This window comes from Protopterus annectens, chromosome 13.part0 (assembly GCF_019279795.1).
Source record: "Protopterus annectens isolate FY-2018-M chromosome 13.part0, PAN1.0, whole genome shotgun sequence".
Lineage (NCBI taxonomy): Eukaryota > Metazoa > Chordata > Ceratodontiformes > Protopteridae > Protopterus > Protopterus annectens.
The window spans coordinates 238361840-238384472 of record NC_056747.1 but is presented as its reverse complement, the minus strand read 5'-3'; the positions used below and the strand labels follow the sequence as shown (position 1 = coordinate 238384472).

General features: G+C 44.3%; 1 protein-coding gene across 2 annotated transcripts in view; it reads right to left on the bottom strand.

The window, feature by feature from the left end:
* DPP9 (dipeptidyl peptidase 9) overlaps window positions 1-22633 on the bottom strand; it is a 1882741-nt gene that overhangs the window by 1352773 nt on the left and 507335 nt on the right. The gene's annotated exons all lie outside the window — the stretch shown is intronic.

The window sequence follows — 22633 nt, the reverse complement described above, 5'->3', positions numbered from 1 at the left end:
TAAGGAATGGTTGCTAACCTGTTGTATGTTATTTACCATTTCTAATACATATTTCTTATCAAGAGATTCATCAGTGGTTAGTTTTTCAGTTAACTGATCAAGCATAAACTCTTGGTATTGTATCATGTGAAACTGACAGTTTAAAGCTCTAGCTGAGAGAGTAGCTGAAGTGTAGACCTTTTTACCCCATCTGTCTAATGACCTTGCTTCCCTTTGAGAAGGATTAGGGTTTTTAGCTATGGTCGCGGCTACTGCCTTGGGACCCTGGGATATAGTTTCGGGGTCTGCAAGTGGGGCCTTGTAAAGGTGGTGATGAGTATCTGGCACCCTGTAAAATCTGTCTGGTTTGGCAGGGGCTGGGGGTAAAGAATCTGGAGCGGAGCAGACATCATTTAAAGCATCATCCACCACAGAGAGAACAGGAGGTATAGCTAAGGGCCTGTGCTGTGGGAGGTGCAGAAAGGTCCTAAGTCTTTTTCTGGAGTCTGAAAAAACCTGTTGCTGTCATTGGAACTGCTCTCGCATGGCATGTAAGGTTTCCCCAAAGGAGAATTCTTCTGGTGGGGAAGCAGCTGGAATGGATTCTTCAGCATCAGAATCTTCAAAATTGGAGAAAGGAGCCTCTGGCTGGTCAGTTATGTCTGATTCATCAGCAGAATCAGAGGACACTGGCTCAGGGGGCTCTGCCCTAGGTCTCTTCTCTGGGGGCTGAGAGGCCCTGTCTGGGTGAGATTGAGATCCTCTAATTAATGAGATTAAATCCTCTGCCAAAGTAAGCATTTGAGAACTAGAAGAGGGCCTGGTTGTGGGGGGTTTAACAGGCACTGTCTTAGTAGTCTTGGCTGCTTTAGCCCTGGCGAAGGCCTTAATGGACATGGCTGCTGGAGGCCTAGCAGCACCACGTGCTGGGGTAGAGACATCCAAGGGAATGGTGTCTGATAAGTCAGTGGCAACCACCGTAGTGGATAAAATTTCTGAGGCCGATTCAAGAGTGGTAGCAGGGGACTCAGTTGTAGAGATAGGTTCAGCTGTACTTTGATCAGTTTTCTCGGTTTCGGCCGAAACCGAGACACTCATGCGTTTGCTTAACCATGGTTTCGCCGAAACCGCTGACCGCGAGTGTCGGTCTTTATCTTTGCGTTTTTGGCAGATTGGGTAGTCGGAGGATCCGACGGCATAATGTACGCAAAATCAGAACCGAAAACTGTTCTGAAACTCCGACCGACGCCTAAGCGTTCGTCGGTTGAAAGAAGCACAGGCCGAACAGGCTGCTACGTCGTGGGCTGGGCCTAAACAAGGCAGACAATAAGAGTGGAAATCTTTATGAGGTATTTGTTTCCCACAGGTTAAACAATTATTAACTTTTTCTGACATCGGCTGAGGCAAGAAAGAGTCCCCAACGGGGTACTTAGCTTTAGAAGTCTTCGAAGTAGTATTCGGTAGAAGTAATCTCTGGATCCGACCGACCGGCACTTGCGAACAGCTTCTGCTTCGGGCGTCACGCGGCAAGAAAGACCGAGGAAAATGGCGTTGGCTGATGCTTTTATACCCGAAGACCAACAGAGATGACGTCGGGTGAAGTGCGACATCAGCCGAAGCCGGACCCGGACTTTGGAATCCGGCCGACTGAAGGGCTGCCTGACGACAGGACAACCCAGTTGTTATGACTGCAGATGCATCCATGAAGGACATCAGAGCCCTTCTGTTGTGTGATGAGGTCCAACTTGTGAAGTAACTTGTGGTGACTGCCCTTGGCTAGTGAAAAAAGAAGGGGTAACCAATGCTAGCTTGGCCAAAAGGGAGTCACCAACAAGATTTTGGCATTGTCCTGTTCAATCTTTAGCAGGACTTTCTGTATGTGAGGAAAGGGGGGAATGCATAAAAAAAATTCCCTTCCAGGAAATAGAGAATGCATCCACCTTCAATGCCTGAGGAGAGGGAGTCCTTGTCCAGAATGGCTGTAGTTGCCTATTCTGAGAGGAGGTAAACAGGTCTATTTGAGGTATATCCCACCAGTAGACTATATCTAGAAACTTCTCTGTGCAACATCCATTCGAGTTTTAGAGATATTGATCTGCCTGAACAGTTCTGTGATGGAATGAAGGGAAGCAAAATCTTTAAGGCTAGGGATAAGGGTAGTCATTTTCCTTACGTTTGTGTTTTTCCTTTGACGGTAGTCCCATTGTCCCAAACCTTCAAACCATTCATAGTTACTCCCCATCTCAGGTCTGATGCATCTATGTACATCTGTTGATCCGCAGGGAGAGGCTGTACAGGTAATCCTTGGTTCAGGTGAACTTGCTGGAGCCACCAACAAATTTCTTGAGACATGTGAGGAAGGGAATCTGAAATTCTAATCATGAGCATGTTGGGACCAAACATTCTTCAGGTACCATTGAAACACTCATATGCAGTCTGGATAGGGGCAGCATTGGAAGTGCGCCTGCCACGAAGCCCAAGAGGCGTAGAAACTCCCTGGCCTAAATGCTGCTGGCTAGGAGTAGGCCCTTGAAATATGCAGTTAAAATGTGACCTTTTCTGGAGGGAAGAAGGCCTTCATCTGATCTGCCCTTAATCTGCACCCCCAGGAACACCTGGTGCTGTGGACAAAACAAAAGGCAAGGAAGTGAACTGATAATGGAAGGATTGCACAGCAAAAGTAAGTATTTGCGGTAAGATGGGTGAACACGGATGTAAAGATATACATCCTTCAGGTCTAAAGTGGCCTGATATGAATTGGGGGGTCAAGAATGGAAGAAGGGTTTGAAGAGAGAGCATGCGGAAGGTGGGTACATGGAGAAAGGGGTTAGGGAGCGGTCCAGGATGGATTTTCATGGTCCACCCTATCTTGGGGCCAAGAAGAGTCTGGAATAAAATCCTAGGCCTTCCTGTCTAGGTGGGATCTTCTAAATTGCGCCATGACCGACCAGATCTTGAATGACCTGTGAGATGAGGTGAATTTGGTCCTTTGAATGATGTGGAATTCCTTTTGGGATGGGTTTTTCTTTCCAAGGCAAGTAATACCCTTTTTCCACTATTGACAAGACCCAGCTGTCTGATGTGATGTGTTGCCACAGGTGGGAGACCGTGAGAGGTGGGCAGAAAGGAGAAGACAGTAGGTAGAAGTTAGACAGTCGTGCTTTGTTTCATCGGTCAGAAAAGGGCGGTCTAGGAGTAGATTAGGGAAAGGTATGCCTTGCAGAGGATGATTTCCTGCCACCTTTTCTTTGCATCGAAGAGGGTGACAGGGAGGCCTTCCTGACAAAATTGGGCTAGGCAGTTTAGTCTCTATGACACTTTTGCACTGGTGATGCAAAGAGCTGCTTGAGGTCCTGCAACTCTTGGCTTTTCTTTTGCCTTGTCGTAAAAAGCTGTTTACCAAAAGAAAAAGTACAGTTGTGTAGCTGTTAAAATACTGAACGGAAACAATAAATCCGGCTTTTATTGTTTCCATTCAGTATTTTAACAGTTTTTCGTTTGTGGAGTTGAGTTTTGCACAGTTGTGTACCTACCCTAAATGTAGATGTTAGAGTGTATTCACTGTTGCAGTCATTACAATTGGGTTATCCTGCTGGCAGGCTACCCGCAGTGGGCCCGAGTTCCAAAGTCTATGTCCGGCGTCGGTTGCTGTCGCCTCCTCCATGACGTCAAGTGCGCCAGGGGTATAAAAGATGCAGCTGACACCATTTTCTTCAGTTTTTCTTGCCCCAGATGTCAGGTGCCCCTAAAATGGTAGGCTAAATTATGCCAATAAGCATGCATGCACAAAAAACAACTTTTCCTTCATCTACAAGCAAATACACCACACAGGTTGTATAGAATAGATTAGTACAGATAAGTCCCAGCAAAGGAAAAGGGGGGTGGTGGGACAGTAACCTGGACTGCAACAGTGAATACACTAACAACTACATTTATGGTAGGTACACAACTGTACTATGTTCATAGTGTTTCACTGTTGCAGTCATTACAATTGGGTTAAATCCCAAAGCCAAGGTTGGGAGGCTGGTGCCAAACAGGATTAGGAGAGGCTATCAGGCCCTGCAGAACTGCAGTAGCAAAGCCTGCCCTGGATTTAGAGTAGAGAGGTAAGTGATAGAGGTCTTTGGTTGGTACTCCTTTGAAGAAGGCTGCTGAAGTGTCTGCTGCTCTGGTTGAATGTGGCCTAATGCCCTTAGGCACTGATTTGCCATGCTGTGAATAGCAGAAACGAATGCAGTGGCCTATCCACTTTGAAATAGTCTGCTTTGAGATGGGCTTTCCTTGTGATCCTGCAGCATATGCCACTAGAAGTTTTTCAGTCTTTCTGAAAGCTTTGGTTCTGTCCAAGTAGAAGTGTAGCTGCCTGTGAATGTCCAAAGAATGCAGAAGTCTCTCACCCTTATTCTGTGGGTTTAGATAAAAGGTAGGCAAATGAATTGTTTGATTAAGGGCCACACTGGACACCATCTTAGGCATAAATGTAGGGTTTGTCCTCAGAGAAACCCTGTCAGAATGGAAAATGATAAAAAGGTTCCACAGCCATGAGTGCCTGCAACTCAAATTCGTCTAGCGGAAGTTATTGCCAGGAGCAGAGCTGTTTTCCAGGATAAGAATTTTATATCAGCTGCAGAGGTTGGATCAAACTGAGGCAGTGTGAGATTTTCCAAGACATAGTTGAAGTCCCATGCATGTATTGGTGCTCTCCTTGGAGGACTTATGTTTTTGGCCCCTCTGAGGTACTGCCTTAGTAATGGATGAGAAAAAATAGGTGGTTCTGTGTTGTAATGAGCTGAAATGGCAGGCGCATGAATTTTAATTGATGAAAAGGAAAGGCCTTTATTCAGCATCTCAGTTAAGTAATGCAAAATCTGAGGAATATTTGGAACAATCGTGTCAATGCCTTGTGCCTGGTTCCAACCACAAAATCTCTTCCATTTTTCTGCATAAGATTTTCTGGTACTAGGCCTCCTGGCCCCCAAAATAACATCCATCACTGCTTTAGAGAGAGGTGTCACTTGAATGGCTACATTATCCGCCATGCTGCCAGGTTTAAGGTCCTGAGTTGGCTGTGCAGTATCCGACTGTCTTGGGTCAATAAGTGAGGTATTTAAGGTAATGTCCAAGCTGGACATTGAGACAAGCTCTTTAGGATTGGGTACCAGTGCTGGCAGGGCCAGTCTGGGGCAATCAGTATAATTTTTGGCTTCTCTTGTCTGACCTTGAGAAGTACCTTGGGCAGGAGAGGCAGAGGAGTAAAGGCATATACTGTTATGTTTTTCCAGCTGAAAGATAGAGCATCCACTTTCCATGCTTGCTTGTGATAAGTCCTTGTGCAGAATCTGTAGTTGGCAGTTGTGAGGGGAGGCAAATAAGTCTATGTCCGGGCATCCCCAGTTCCTTGTTATGTTGAAGACTTGTGGTTCCAATTTCCACTCGTGGGGATCCATTAGGTTTCTGCTTAGTTCATCTGCCAGAGTATTTGTCCTTCCTGGCAGGAATTGCGCTTGCAGATGTACTTGGTAAGTCAATGCTGTGTCCCACAAGTTCATGGCTAGTCTGCATAGGGGGTAGGAAGGTGCGCCTCCCTGCTTGTTTATGTACCACATGACTGTAGTATTGTCAGTCTTTATCAGTAGTTGTCCTGGATGAAGTAGATCCTTTAAGGCTGTCAGGGCATTCTGAACAGCTAGCATCTCTTTTTGATTGATATGTAGATGCATTTGACTTGCGGACCATGTGCCCTGAATACATCTTCCTGCCATATGGGCCCCCCCCAAGCATAATCTGATGCATTTGTTGTCAGTGTCTGCCTGGCTGTGGGTAAGGTGAATGGCTGTCCCGTGTTGTGGTGACGGGCTTTTGCCCACCATCGAAACTCCTGTTGCAGGCAGGGAATGAGGGTAATTATTGTTTCCAGGCTGTGGCAATGTTGAGTCCAAACACTTTTTAGATACCATTGACGTTTCCTCATATGCAGTCTTGCATATGGAATTAGCAGAATGGAGGATGCCATTAAGCCCGAAGCCTGCAGAATTTTTCTTGCAGATAACTGGGTCTTTGTTGCCAACATTTTGAAATAAGTAGTCAGTTGTCTGTGTTTGTCTGACGCGAGATAAGCCATCTGGGCAGTTGTATTTAAGCTTGCACCCAGGAATATTATCTCTTGAGAGGGTACGAGTTTTGATTTCTTTTCGTTTACTATGTACCCAAGACATGTTAGTAATCTTTTTACAAACGCCAGATGCTGTAGTAGAATGTCCTTGTTCTCCGCTTGAATAAGGCTGTCATTCAAGTAAGGATATATTTGTATTCCTCTTTGTCTGCAAAATGCAATTACTGGTGCCAGGCATTTTGTGAAGACCCTGGGCGCAGTAGACAAGCCAAAGGGCAGTGCAGAGAATTGGCACTGCATTGAGCCAGCTACAAATCTGAGGTATCTTCTGCATGATTGTTTGACTGGGACATGCAGGTGTGCCTCTTTTAGGTCTTAAGTCACAAGCCAAGGCTTCTTGCCCAGTATGGGCAGAAGCTGCTGCAAAGTTAACGTTTTGAATTTTGGAATATCCAGGAATGTTTAGGATAGACTGGTCCAGTACTGGTCTCCAGGCTTTGTCCTTTCTGGGCACCAATAATAGCCTTGAGTAAAATCCTAGTCCCTGCTCTTGCTGTGGTACTTGCTGAATGTCTCTCATATCCATGAGGGATGAAACTTGTTTTTGTGCCTCTGCCCACTGATTGCGTGGCAGGTCTGGCATACTATTTGGCCTTGGCAGGGTGTGAAAGTGGAACCTGTGGCCTTATGATACGATACTTAAGACCCATTTGTCCTGGGTGATCATGTGCCAATTTTGTGAAAGTGCTAGTTTCCCCCCCAAAGGAGCTACCAGATGGTAAGTGCTTGGTGCTGGCAGGGGAAAATCATTGAGACAGTTTCCTGTATGGCTGTGATTTTTCCTCTCCGCTTTTGGAGGTAGCACCCCATTGTTTAGGCCTGTATGAGCCTTGGGGCTGTGATCTGCCTCTGGGGCATCTGTATCTGCCTCTCTGTGGCCTGACACTGGAAAGGACCAATTTTGTGTAGGCCAGTTCCTGTTAAATCTGGGAGGCTGTACCTGCAAGAAATCCTTGACTGTTTGCATAGATTTAGCTTTGTCCTCCATTTTCTTCTACACCTCTTCTGCTTTAACACCAAACAAGGTATCATGCTGTAATGGAACATCTAGTTTTGCTTAACATGATCGGGCAGATTCTGTTCTTTTAACCAAGCATGCCTCCTAATGACAGAACCTTTAACAGCAGCCATGCAGGAGGCCTTTAGAGAATTAAAACTACATTGCAAAGTATGCTTTCCCACTTGTTCAGCTGCATGCAATAAATCCTGCAATTCTTTTTCTGCACATTATGAATTTGTCAACATTTTCTGTTTAAGCAGTGACATAAGACATTGCTGATATTGAAGCATATGAAACTGGCAATTTAAAGCTCTTGCAGCCAAGGTAGCAGATGTATAAATCGTTTTCCCCCCCATCTGTCCAGGGCCCTTGAATTCCTACCAGAGGGGATAGGGTTTTTTGCAGTGGAAGCCTTGACCCCTTTGGGACCCTGAGAGAGTTTCTGGGTCAGCAGCATAACAGAAGCTGGTGGTAAATTATCAGGAGACAGACCGGACTCCAAAAATACATCTACAATGTCTAAAACAGGAGGAATAGCAAGGGGCCTGTGCTGAGGTAATAAAAAAAAGTGTGAGCCTTTTCTTGGATTCTGAGTAACATTGGCTCTCCCAGTGGAAATGCTCCCCATAAGAATAATCCTCAGTAGGAGAGGCTGAAGGGATGGATTCTTCAGCATCAGAAGCCTCATAGGGAGGAAGAGAATAGTCCAGTTCAGAAGAGGAATCAGAGGAAATGGAAACCTGGTCTGAAGATCCATATTCTATCTCTTGCCCAGGCCTCTTATCAGGAGGGGGATGGGAATCCCTGATCAAAGTAATTAGGTCTTCGGCCATTTTAAGCATTTTTTTTTTAGGCATGGCAGCCTGTCCAGGAGAATGCTGTACTTGTTTGTCTTTAGAGCCGAGTAGGCCTGAAAACACCCTCAGAAGCCGATGCCTGCTCAGCGGCTCTGGACCCATCTGAGGGAATAGTTTCCGAGTGTCCAATACCTTGAGTTTCCAGCGGCCTAGTCAGCTCCACGTGGGAGCTGGAAGCGGCCTGTGGCTCTGAGGTAGCGGGCGTCAGGGGCTGCAAAAGCATCTCACTGAGAACCGGCGAACAGCCTAGTGGAAGCCTCCTCGTCGGTTTTGGACCTCAGATGCCTGTCCTTTTCTTTTTCTTTGCGCTTTTTATAAACTCCGGTAGTCGGCTGTTCCGACGGCATTATGTAATTGAATCTTCTGCCAATATAATGAAATGCAAAATCGTATTGACGCTTAGTGTGTTGGTTAAATCTAGCACAAAACCGACAACTAGCAACGTCATGGTCAGCGCCTAGGCAAGGAATACAGTAAGAATGAAAATCTTTGAGGTATTTGCTTCCCACAAGAAATGCAATTATTAACTTTTTCTGACATCAATCTGGAGCAAGAAAATAGTTTCCCCAGCGGGGTACTTAGCTTTAATGAAGACTTCAGAACTGAAATTCGAATTTGAAAATCTCAGGAGTCTGCCAACCGGCACTTGCGAACTGCTTTTGCTTCGGGCACCGTGCGGCAAGACAGACTGAAGAAAATTGTGTCGGCTGCATCTTTTATACCCCTGGCACACTGACGTCAGGTAGGAGGCGACAGCAACCAATGCCGGACCTAGACTTTGGAACTCGGGCCGACTGCGGGTAGCCTGCCAGCAGGATAACCCAATTGTAATTACTGCAACAGTGAAACACGAACATCTATTAAGTGGAGCATCTATGATTTTGCTTTTAAAATCATCAGGCAGAGGTTATAACCCAAGCCGCAAGAACTTCTGAAGAACAGAAGCAAAGGCAATTTATCTAGATGATGCTTCTGCAGCAGCATAGCTTCATTTTATGGAGTACCTACAGACCTGTGCAGCTAAAGAAAGGGTACAGCTAACCTGTGCTTTGTTAGAGGAATCAGGAGCAGCATTAAGTTGGTTTAACGCCTAGGAAATGAGAACCAGGGCATATTTCACCATACGAGTTTGGTAGTTGATGGCTCTGAAAGCCAGGGTAGAAAAAGTGTAAATTTTCTTTCCTAACTGTCCATTTTGCTGTCCTCATCTGATGGAAGCAAAGACTAGGAGATCTGCCTGCATTGCTTATCTGGTGCAATCACAATTACACCAGGGTTGCCAAGGGGAGCTTAATGAGAATATTACAGTTCTCAGGTACTTTATAGGACCTCTCTGGTCTCTTTGGTGCAGGTGGCTGAGAATCAGGAGCTTTGGATGATGAGGAAATGTATTCAAGTATGCAGGGATGGTTGAGGGAGAAGGGGATTCCATCTGGAGAAATTTGAATCTGTCACTTAGGTGGAATCTCACTTGAAATACTCCCTAATTTTGGAAACTGTTTACCCAAAATTAATACCTTCTGGTGGGGAGTCACTTTCAAGGGAGTCCTCTTTTGGTGAGCAGTATCCTAAGGGGGTAGTTATTTGAGAAGTGTAAGAGAGGGACTCAGAAGATGAAGAGGAAGATTCCTCTTCTGGAGTTTGAGGCAAGGGGCCTAAGGATGCAGGCCTGGGACTCCGGGCTGGCAGAACAGACTGGGCTTGTGAAGTAGCAGGCCTGAGGTTCATGAAGACCTGGAAAAAGGATTGGGAAAATGCTTGCTGATCTGGGATACCCTCATAAGAAGCGGACAAGTGTTTATAGTTTTTTGCTTCTTTTTGAGTGAGAGCACCCTAGGTCCAGTCTGAGAAGAAGTAGGCCTAGGATCCAAGGAAATGGAAGGAATAGAGGAAGACTCCTCAGAAATGGAAGCTGGCAAAGGGCGTCAAGGCAAACCTGGCACCCCCCCAGTTGGAAACTGACATTGGAATAACCTTCGTGGACGTGCCAAGTTGGAGAGACTAGAGCGGTGCCCGAAACAGAACCCGCTGTAGTCGCCAAAGCCAATCATACCTCAGCCCCTAGATCGACAGCTGGCAGGACGTCTGAATCCAGAAGACCAGGCACTTCTCAGGCCTTGAAACTTTGGCCTTTTTTTTTTTTTTTTTTTTTAGGAGGTTCGGCCGACACCGGGCATTGCTTCCATACCAAAGGCTAGTCTTTTTGATGCTGGTTCTCAAAAAGTTTAAGGGCCGCTGGATGGCTGCATAGGGTTTTCTGAACAAATGACTAGCAAACCGAGCAGGATTTGTCGTGGAAAGGCACTAAGCAAGAGAGGCAGAGGTCATAGCTGTCTGTGCGGGATCTGATGTCCGCACTTTCATTTTCCTTTCCTAGATGACATGGACGTATCATCTAACAATTAAGCAAATGACAGCATCACCTCAGGCATAGGATTCCTCATATTTAGAATACTGCAACATAAGAATAGGACATCCCCCTTTACGGCTACATTTATGAACATAGTATAAAAAACAAAGGATGGAAAAATGCTCTTTATAAATATTAAGTTTGGAAAAAATCTGACATTTTTATTTGTGAAGCTGAAGAGAATAAAAGAAAGGGAGGAGCTTGGGAGGAGTTACTATAATTCTGTGAATTATTATAGCAAATTAAGTTATTTATAACAAATCAATTCAAGTGCACAGAGACTGACAGCAATGAAATTTTGATGCAAAGTGAGCATGTTTCATTTTTACATTGCTGTTACTCATTTTAAAAGTGATTGAAGGTCAAGTGACACTCTGATGTCAAGCAAATTTAAACTTTTAAGGGGGTTGTGTAGATAGTTCTGAAGTACAAAACAGCAGTTGGACGAAAGCGGTCAACTGTTGTTTAAAGCTTCAGTAAAGACTACCTTTCTTTCTAACTAGGTGTTAACTGGCTGATTTTAGTTCCTTCCTGGAATTTGTGAATCCCATTTTATTTACTAAACAGCTCTAAATATAAAGCAGAGAGGCAGAAACACAGGAAGAGCACATCACTGCCTAGTTCCTCTACTCAGACAAAGCTTGTCAAAGAGGAGCCATCCAATTTAGGATACTACTCTGACACTTTAAAGTTCAGCTGCATACAGTTAAGTGTGTTAGTCAACATATCCCTCTAATATAAACCACACTGTTACATCCCTCAGTAAAAAGCTGCGTTTAGCTATATACACTAGTTTATGATTTGTATTCCTAAACTAAATTACTCAAATCAATATACAAAAATGGAAGGTCATCCATCCCACTTGTTTCCATTCTTCTACCAGCCTCCTAGCACTTGGTATCCCTCAGTGTATTAACTGCCTACTACTTACAGATGAATTGTGTAAAAGTATAGAAGTTATAAAATGCAAATTTTACTAGCATTGTAAGTGCTTTTGTTCAAAAGGTTAACTTGTTTTATTATTTCTGTGTACATCAAGACAAGTTACTGTAGTTCAAAAGTTTGTGGATGTATATATAATTCTGCCGCGATTAAGAGTTGTAGTGAGAGGTGCAAATATTTAACCAATCTGGGAGCTTCCACCTCACAAAAATGCATGCGCTATGAGCAGTATACACATCCCACTATAATGTAGGCAATCTAAACTGAGAAGGCAAAGTCTTCCACTATAAATAAGGACAAGCTGCTTTCTCCTTATTTAATTGCCTTAGCCATGAAGGTCTAAAATAATTTCAATCTATGGAGACCTGCTTTCTGCAGAAGGCATTACAGCCTCCCCAGTGGTATCACCAGAAGTCGCTGACAAACTAAACATCTGGTCAAGCACCACCATACTACTAACCTTCTTGGGCCTAGAAGGACCAGCTAAAGTCATCCAACTCCTTGGCCTCTTTTCCCTCCCCTCCTTTCTCCCAGAGGATGTAGCCTACTCTGGGTACAAAACTACATTTCATTTTAAAGAAGGCCTGGATAGCTTTTACCTTGCGAACAAGGTATTGGGTGTGAAGTTCTAGCAGATTTCACAAGCACTTGTGTTATGTACCAAGTGCTTAAGAATATATGCACTCAGTCTGTCTTAAGGATATTTGTGAATTACAGAAGGCGACACTTGCATTTCTTGGGTGGCATGTGCAATACCTCAGTAACAGGGAGTAATGTACAACAGACCTATGCATCCAAACAAAGCAGCATACATCAGCTAATCACCCAAAATACAACACATTACTTTCTCCAAGTATAAGAAAAGAGGAAGATTTCCCAATAGGTGTACTTCCCTGATGGACTTGTACAATACGTACACAGCACTAATGGACTACAGATGGCCTGCCATAAATCGACCTTTATACCAGGTGCGTGAGCATCTGTCAAAGGTGATGTCAGCTGGCAAAGCTGGAGGGGTGTTAGGGTTTGAAAGGTCTGGATAAACAGACGAAAGCCTGCAGCACTGAATCACCCACTAAACACATGAAATGAGTGGGGGATCAGCAGCAAGAAAAAAGGACAACTGTCAAGTGACACGGAAAAGCTCAAGTGAAGCAAACAGTGGGGTGCCAGAAAGGTCAGTAATTAGATCCTCATTAATGAGGATTTATTTTCAGACTTGTTGGAGGGAGAGGACAACAGGGTGGCACTACAGTTAATGGTGCTGCTTTATAGCACTTGGTGCTCAGTTTGCTCTCCACTGTGACCCCTTCAGTGGGGAGTCGACATGCACTCCCTGTGCTCACATGGGTTTTTCCCATACCCCAAAAACACTCAATTACCAAATTGGTTGTAGATGGGATCACTCGTACAGTACCAGAAGATATTGCCAACCTGCTAGCTGACAGATTCAGCGCAAACTTCACCCCCCCTACCACCACATGCTATATCCCAAAGAATACATGACACCAGCCATCTGCTCAGTATCTCTAGAGAACAGATCAACTCTACACTTGCCAAAGCCAAAACCACAGCCTTAGTGGGACCAGATAATATGCCAGGATGTTTACTAAATCTAAAACAAGATTTAGTGGACCCACTTAGTGTTCTCTTTAATCGAAGCATGAGAACTGGATATGTTCCTGCAGAATGGAGAACAAACAGTAATCCCCCTGCACAAGGGGGGGGGGGGGGGAGACATCAACTGCCACTGGAAACTACAGACCTACAAATCTAACCAGCCTCATCTGCAAGGCCATGGAAAGAATCATAGACCTCATCAACAATGACATAGGCAACCTCCAAATTGTGGGCCCAACCCAGTTTGGCTTCATTAAGGGTAGATCATGCTTATTAAACCTGATGAACTTCTTTGAGAAGGTCACCAAAGCTATGGACGAAGGTAGGAGTGCACATTGCCTATCTCGACCTTGCCAAGGCTTTCAGCAATTCTCCACTCTGGGTTCACTGAGAAACTCTCCTAGATGGGGATTAAACCTTATGGTACTAGATGCGTAGCCAACTGGCTTACCCACACAACATAGTCAAAATTGGTGACTCCACCTCCAGAGGTAGACCAGTCACCAGTGGAGTACCACAAGGGTTTGTGCTGGCCCCCTTAGTGTTTGGTATCTATTTCTCATAAGTCCAGGCTAAAGTAAGCAGCCTTTGGCTCATTAACTTTGGTGACTTCTGCAGACTGGGAGCAACCAGAGCCACCCCCCCCCCCCCCAGTGATGCCAACATATTACAAGGGCCAACACAAACAAATGTTTGGTGCCACAGACATGGCCTATAACTAAATGCAAAAAAAAAAGCATTATTATTCCCTTTGGCAAAACAAAACTCCCTACAAATTACAATATTAACAGCCCCGCAACAAGAGTTCCAACCCAGTGGTTGGAGACTTGAAAACACAGGTTGGACAGCAATTTGAACTTTGACCAAGTTTCCACAGTGGTAATAAAAGCCTTTTAAGTAGCACACCTCATAAGCAAGGGCATCGCATCCAGTTCTAGGAATGTTACAACTCCACAGCATTTGACCCTCATCAAACCACTAAGAGTATAATGCACCCTCTTTTGCACGTACCTTACCAGATACCTGCAGCAACTGGAGAGACCTCGGTGTTTCTCACCAAGAAAATACAGGGACTCCAAACCATGACTCAATGGACAGGCTGAAAGGGCTTTCACTTTACTCTGTATCTTATAGGATGCTGAGAGGGGATTTGTGCCTGGTCTATAGGGCAATCTCCAACCTTGCCACAATGAAAAGGCTGTAAATCCACAAATCAAATGGCACAAGAGACTCTCTAGGCATTTCAATCTAACTTGTGACATTAAAAGGACATACTGGAGAGACATGTATCCCAGAGACTGGTGCTTCTCTGAAACAGACTTCCTATTCATGTAAAACAGAGCTCATCAACTCTATTCAAATGCGCTGTAAATAATTGGGAGACCGCAAATTTGCACTGGGGTGGCACTCTTATCCCTCATGGACAAGGGTAGCCAGTGTTGATCACAGATGCATTTCGTGCACAAATACGTTCTGCAAATTACCCAAAAAGAACAAATGGGGATACTTGCGATTAACATGGTTAGGCTTGTAAAGGCTCTAGGGCTGCTAGTCTAGTAACCTCCTATGAACCTACGGTGATCCTTAAAACTGTCCATCAGCGGCTGTGTATATGTACTCCGATTACTTACCTTCTACCAAGGTTAATTTTCCTGCTTTGTGCCCAGCAACTGCCAAGTAACTATGGCTCCCCCATGACCCAGAAATGGGTAAGTGGGTAACATGAAAATGAATGTCAAAGGGGTTGAATTACCTGAACAAACCTACTGAAAGAAGACATTAAAAAGAAAAAAAAATGGAAAAGGGCTATGGCTCTAGATAAACTTGAGCAGGGATCTGCACATCCTCTACAGGCAGGCAGACAGGTGGCAAATAGTGTTACAGCAGTAAAGTACAAGGTTTAATATTTCAGAGACAGCAACCCAAAACCTGGAGATATTAAAACAGAGATGGTGGCTGAAAAGGACCTGTGAATAAACATCACACAACCCCTAGATCAGGTACAAATAAAGAGCAAAATGATCAGCTGACAGAATGAGAGGATGTATTATGCTGGGCAAATTCCAAAGGAATAATGAGAGGTTGTAGTATGTTGGGCAAATTCCCAAGGAATAATGAAATCTATAGTTCCAAGACCACATCTAGGAAGACTGTGAACAACTTAGGATGATCAAAAGGAAACACTGTAAAATAAGCCAAAAGGAAAGGAGTGCAAAGATCACATGGAAGTGTTGAACTTGCACTGTTTACACATTAAAAAACAAAGAAAAATATATAACATAGGTGACATTAAGTACTACAGGAGAAAAACAGATGTGTGGAATTCAGAAAGGACACATCAGAAGCGGTAAGGAGGGAACTAAGACAGTATTTTCCAAACAGCAAGTTGCATACCTTCGGAAAGTACAGTTGTGTACACTTACCATAAAATGTAGATGTTAGAGTGTATTCACTGCTGCAGTCATTACATTTGGGTAAATCTGCTGGCAGGTTGCCCTCAATTGGCCTGATTAACAAAGTCTTGGGTTCCTGGGTCGGTTGCTGTCCCTTCTTCCATCACGTCAGGTTGTCGGGGGTATAAAACATGCAGCCGATGCCATTTTCTTCATCAGTTTTTCTTGCCCCAGATGTCAGGTGCCCCTCAAATGGGGAGCAATATATGCATGTAATTTAGAAAGAGGTATAAAAAGAGAAAAGTAGGGGGCTGGTGGGTGGGTAACCAAGACTGCAACAGTGAATACACTTGAACATCTACTTTTATTGTAAATGTACACAAGTGTACTATGTTCTTCGTGTTTCACCGTTGGTCATTACATTTGGGTAGAATCCCAAAGCTATGGTTGGGAGAATGGAATTATACAGCATTAGGAGCAGCTATAAGGCCCTGCAGGACAGCAGTGGCAAAGCCTGCTCTGGATTTAGAAAAGAGAGGTAAATGGTAATACTTGGTGAACGTATGAACTGAGCTCCAGGTAGCAGCTTCTAGAATGTTTCTGGTAGGAACCCCTTTGAGAAAGGCTGCAGAGGTAAATGCAGCCCTGGTGGAATGGGATCTGATCCCCTTGAGGACAGGTTTAACCATGATGCATGTAGCAGAAATGAATGCAATGGCTTATCCATTTTAAAATAGCCTGCTTTGAAATAGCCTTTCCCTCTGCCCCTGCAGCAAATTACACCAGTAGTTGCTCAGATTTTTCTTAGAGATTTTGTCCTGTTCAAGTAGAATCTTAGTTGTCTGTGTACATCCACAGTGAATGCAGAATCCGCTCCCCCTTGTTCTGTGGATTTGGGAAGAAAGTTGGCAGATGAATGGTCTGATTTAGAGCCACACTAGATACCACTTTAGGCATAAAGGATGGATTGGTCCCGAGCGCTACCCTGTCCGGGTAGAAAAAAACAAAAAGCTCCACTACCATGAGAGCCTGTAGTTCTGAAATCCTTCTAGCCGAGGTGACTGCTAAAAGAAAAGCAGTCTTCCAGGAGAGAAATTTTATGTCCGCAGTAGCAGCAGGCTCAAAAGGAGATAGGGTGAGCTTTTTCAACACAAAATTGAGGTTCCGTGCAGGAGTAGGTGCTCTCCAGAGAGGTCTTAAATGTTTGGCCCCTCCAAGATGCTGCTTTAGCAGGGGATGAGAAATGAGGGGTGGCTCTGTGTTGTAATGAGCTGAAATGGCAGAGGCATGGATTTTTATGGAAGAGAAAGATAGGCCCTTGTGAAGCATCTCAGTTAAATACTGCAGAATCTGAGGAATATTGGGCATTGTTGTGCTTATTCCTTGTGCCCGATTCCAGGCACAGAATCTTTTCCATTTATCAGAATAAGATTTTCTGGTACTAGGCCTTCTAGCCTCCAAAATTACATCCATTACAGGTTTGCTGAGAGATGTAGCTGGTGACATTAGTTGATTAGCCATGCTGTAGGATTAAGAGTTTGGAGCTGAGAATGTAGAATTTGATAGTTTTGCTGAGACAATAGATAAGGTGTCGGAGGCAGATACCACGGAGGAAGAGGTGACATACTGCGTAGGAGCGGGTACCAGTGTTGGCGAGGCCAGTCTGAAGCAATCAGAATCATTTTTATTTTTTCCTGTCTTAATACCCTGGAAAGCAAAGGCAGAGGGGGGAAAGGCATAGACTGATAGATTTTTCCAGCTGAAAAATAGAGTATCCACTTTCCAAGATTTTTTGTGATGGATTCTTGTGCAGAATTTGTCCAAATGATGGATCTTTTTGCCTCACCCCAAAACTATGTCTGGGCTGCCCCATTCATGAGTTAACATGCTGAAGATTTGCGGATCCAGTTTCCATTCGTGTGGGTCCATAAGATTTCTGCTTAGTTCATCTGCCAGAGTATTTTGCTTTCCTGGCAGGAATTGAGCTTATAGATGTATTTGCCAAGTCAAGGCTGTGTTCCACAAAGCCATGGTTAGTCTGAAAAGGGGTAGGAATGGGTACCCCCCTTGCTTATGTACCACATGACTGTGGTGTTGTCAGTCTTTATCAGTAATTGTCCTGGATGAAAAAAGTCCTTGAAAGCTGTCAAGAGCATTCTGTACAGCTAGCATCTCTTTCTGGTCGATATGCAGGTGCATTTGATTCTGGCTATTCGCCCTGAATGCATCTCTCTGCCAGATGCGCCCCCAAGCATAGTCTGATGCGTCTGTAGTCAGGGTGTGGGTGGCAGGGGGTAGAATGAAGGACTGTCCCTTGTTTTGGTGACAGGCCTCTGCCCATCATAGGAACTCTTGCTGCAGGCAAGGAATGATAGGAATCGTTGTTTCCAGGCTGTGACAATGTCGACTCCATAAGCTTTTTAGGTACCACTGAAGTTTCCTCATATGCAGTCGTACATATGGAATTAGAAGACTGCAGGAAGCCATGAACCCCAAGGCCTGCAGAATTTGACTTTCAGATAACTGGGTTTTTGTGGCCGCTTGAAGTAAGTCATCATTTGGATTTGTTTTCTGGCATGAGGCAAGTCATCTGGGCAGCTGTAGTCAAGCTTGCACCCAGGAATGTGATCTGAGAGGGTACCAGTTGTGATTTATTTTCGTTTATAATGTACCCTAGGCAAGTTAGAAGCCTTTTAACAAACGCCAGATGCTGTAGAAGAGTGTCCTTGTTTTCTGCCTGAATTAGATAATCATCCATATAAGGATAAATTTGAATGCTTCTTTGTCTGCAAAATGCAATTATTGGTGCCAGGCACTTAGTGAAGACTCTGGGCGCAGTAGATGAGCCAAAGGGCAGTGCAGAGAACTGGTAATGCAAATAGCCTGCTTTGAAGCCGAAGTATCTTCTGCAAGATTACCGGATTGGGATATGCAGGTAAGCCTCAAGTCCAAAGTTGCCAACCAGGCATCCTTGCCTAGCATAGGCAGTAACTGTTGTAAAGTCAGCATCATGAATTTTGGAATGTACATGAAAGTTTTTAGAATGGTTAAGTCCAGAACTGGACGCCATGATTTGTCTTTTCTGGGTACCAGGAAAAGTCTTGAATAAAAACCTTGTCCCTTTTCCTTTACTAGTACTGGCTGAATAGCCCCCATATTCACGAGGGACTTGTTTCTGGGCCTCTGCCCGCTGATTTGGAAGCAGATCTGGCCATCCGATTGGAATTGGCAACATGTGGAAATGAAATCTGTATCCCTGGGATACTATATTTAAAATGCACTTTTCCTGGGTAATTAGATTCCAATGTTGTGCATGAAGTGCTAGTTTTCCCCACAAAGGGGCTGTCAAAAGATAAGTGCTTGGAAATGGAAGAGGAAAGTCATTGAGACTTTTTACCGTAGGGAGATGCCTTGCTACTTCCATATTTGGAGGTGGAGGCACCCCATTGATTTGTTCTGCAACTTCCCTGCGACTGAAACCTGGAGCCTTTGGAGTTTCTGGGTTTAACCAGAGTGGCTCTGGTGGGTACTGGAAAGGACTTCTTAGTAGGCCAATGCCTACTGAACCTGGGAGGCTGCACTTGTAGGAAATTGTTTACAGCTTGCATAGACTTAGCTTCGTCTTACATCTTTTTCAAAACTTCCTCTGCCTTATTACCAAATAGACAGTCCTGTTGTAAAGGAGCATCCAACAATTTTGCTTAAACATGGTCAGGCAGATTTTGCTCCTTGAGCCAAGCATGCCTTCTCATCACAGATCCAGTTACAGCGGCCCTGCAAGTGGCCTCCAAGGAATCAAAACCACATTGCAATGTATGCTTTCCAACTTGTTCAGCCGAATGCAATAAATCCTGTAACTCTATTTTCCACACAGTCAGAAATCAACATAATTTGCTGTTTAAGTAAGCCCATGACATGCTGCTGATATTTAAGCATATGAAATTGACAGTTTAAAGCCCAGAGTACCAGAGTTGCAGATGTGTAAACCTTCTTACCCCATCTATCCAGTGCCCTGGAGTCTCTATCAGAACGGGTAGGATTTTTAGCAGTAGAAGCCTCAACACCCTTGGGACCCTGAAAAATTGTTTCAGGGTCAGCAGTAGGGATTTTAAAGGAATTTGTGAGAGTCAGAAACACTAACATCTGTCTGGCTTACTAGGAGCCAAAGGCAGGGAATCAGGAGCCATGCTAGCTACTGAGAAAAACATCAACAATGTCTAAAACAGGAGGTATAGCCAAAGGTCTATCCTGAGGAAGCAGGAAATCCCAAAGACTTTTTGGATTCTGAAAAATCCTGACTCTCCCAATGAAAATGTTCCCTTAAGGTATGCAAAGTTTTTCCAAAAGAAAAATCCTCAGGAGGAGAAGCAGAAGGGATGGATTCTTCTGCATCAGAGTTCTCATAAGGTGGAATAGATAATTCCTGATCAGAAGAGGAATCAGAAGAAATGGAAACCTGATCTGAAGATTCATAATCAGTGCCTTGCCTAGGCCTCTTAGCAGGAGGGGGCTGGGAACCCCTGATCAAGGTAATTAAATCCTCAGCCATTTTGATCATTTGTTTTTTAGGCATACGGGCCTGTGCACATGGCCCAAGCGTCAGTTTTTTTAGACATAGAAGTTGGTTTTGGCCTTGGTTTTGTAGATGGCATTGGTTTAATATACAAATCTTTCGGCCTGAAAACACCCTCAGAAGCCGGTGCCTGCTCAGTGGCTCCGGACCCATCTAAGGTAGAGACATCCGCGGGTTCAATACTTAGTGTCTCACGGCATACCGGACTCCGAATGGGTCTCAGTAGAGGCCTGCGAATCAAAAGTAGCGGGTATCAGGGGCTGCGAAAGCGCCTGAGTACCGGCGAAACGGCGACTGGCTTAGGAGAAGCTTAATCTGTTTTGGACCTAGACGGTCTATCTCTGTCTTTTTCTTTGCGTTTTTTTGTGAATTCCGGTAGTCGGATTGCTAACCGATGACATTTCAGCATAGTTAAATCTTGAGCCAAAATATTTAGATGCAAAAATATACAGACGCTTAACAGTGCATTGGTTAAATTTAGCACAAAACAGACAGCACGCTGTGGGGTCAGGACCTAGGCAAGGAATATAGTACAAATGAAAATCCTTATGAGGTATTTGCTTCCCACAAGTAATACAATTAACTTTTACTGACATCTGTAAGGAGCAAGAAAAAGTTTCCCCAACAGGGTACTTGGCTTTAAGTTGAAGTCTTCAGTTCTGAAACTCAAAAACGAAAATTTCAGGAGTCTGCCGACAGGAACTTGCGAACTGCTTCTGCTTTGGGCTCCGCGCAGCAAGAAAGACTGAAGAAAATGGCATTGGCTGCATGTTTTCTAGCCCTGACTTCATGGAAGAAGGGACAGCAACCGACGCAGGACCCACGACTTTGTAAATCAGGCCGACTGAGGGCAACCTGTCAGCAGATTGCCCAAATGTAATGACTGCAACAGTGAAACACAAAGAACATCCAAATGCAATGGTGTGGTGGCGGCGTATGAATCCACAGGGGTTCAAGAGGTCAAGTGATAACTGAAGGAGCTCAGCAACCCAACCCTGAGTGAGAGGATTCAGCAGTTTAGGTGCACCCAAATAGATAGACTACATAAACTCTCCTTTACACAAATTAATGTTTACTACTTTTCAAAGTGGAAACCATAAAACAAATCTTATTCTGAGCAAACAGATATAGGCAACAGCCAAATAGTTGGAGTAAGTTGTTAACTATTTTCCTAGTCTGGCTCCGTAAAACCTCTGATGGTTTAACGAGTCTCATCATTCCTCTTGTTCAGCCAGGAGCAGCAACCCATCTCTCTTCAAGTGGAAAGGGAGGTGCCCCTTATTCAGTGAGAATTTACCCCACAATATACATCCTCCCTGACAGCTGGCCACCAAAAGATAGTCATTCTACACAGACTTGGAAATTTCTGTATGGCATACGGCCATAAAGAAACATCCGGTATAAAGCGGACGTCAGCACGCACCTACCTCAGAACTGTATGCCACCCAGCACCAGCCTGAGACTGTAGTCAAGAAACATAACAAGAAACTAGGTAAGAATCAGGGGGAATGCAGTGTGAGGAAGCAATATCAAAGCATATAGAAGAGGACATCTATGGTTATAGTAAGAATTTACACAACTATTCTATGTTGTCCTATTCATATGCTGCAGTATTTCATAACATAAGGGAGAATGCCAAAGTTAAAGCTTGGGACAGGTTAAGAGGTGGATTAGCCAAAATTCTTTCAAAAAATCCATGCAGGATTGCTCTTGCAAACACAGCTCTGGACTTAGAGATGGTGTCAAGCTTGTAGTGTTTAGGGGAAGTATGGACAGAGAACCATGCAGCTGTCTCCTTTAAAGAATGCCCCCGAGGAAAAATCTCCTTTAGTAGAATAGGCCTTCAGAGAGGAAGCAACGTCTTACCATTTGACAAATAAAAGGAAATGGCTTTAAAAATCCAGTTAGAAATAGTTTGCTTGGAAACTGACTAACCCAGAGCTCTTGGGTGGTAAGAGACAAACTGTCAGATTTGCGAATAAGCTTGGTTTTGTCAAGGTAGTATCTGAGCTGCTTGTGCATATTCAAGGTGTGGAGTATTCTCTCATCAGGACATGGAGGTGAAGGGAAAAGGTAGGAAGGTTAAAGCACTGATTTAGGGATAACTCTAACCCCTTTGAGCATGAAGGAAGGGTTAGCGGGCAGGAAAACCACATCTCTATGAAAGACAGTGAAAGGAGAATTGGACATCAGGGCCTGTAACTCTGAAGCCCTTCTAGCAGAGGTAATGGCCACTAGCAAGACAGTCTTCCATGTATAATGCTGCAGGGAAGAGGAGTTTGCTGGTTCAAAACTGTCATTGTAAGCTTCTCCCAACACAAAATTGAGTTCCCAAGGAGGAGATATTGGTTTCCTTGGTGGTCTGACAAAGGACACCTTTAAGGAACAGTTTTACCACTGACGTGGAGGCCAAACATGACAACACAGGCAGACAAGCAGATGGCTGAAAGGTGAGCCTTCACCGAACAGGACAACTCAGCCCTCATCAATCCACACAGATGCGACAAAACCACTGGGACATCAACTGACAGTGGTTGTAGCTCCTTTTATGATATCAGATGGAAAACCTTTTCCATTTGGAAATGCAGGATTTCCTAGTTGCAGGTTTTCTGGCCTCCTGCAGAACTAGTAGTACCTACTCAGAAAAAATGGTATCTGTAAGGGATCACCCACAATGTCAGACTGAG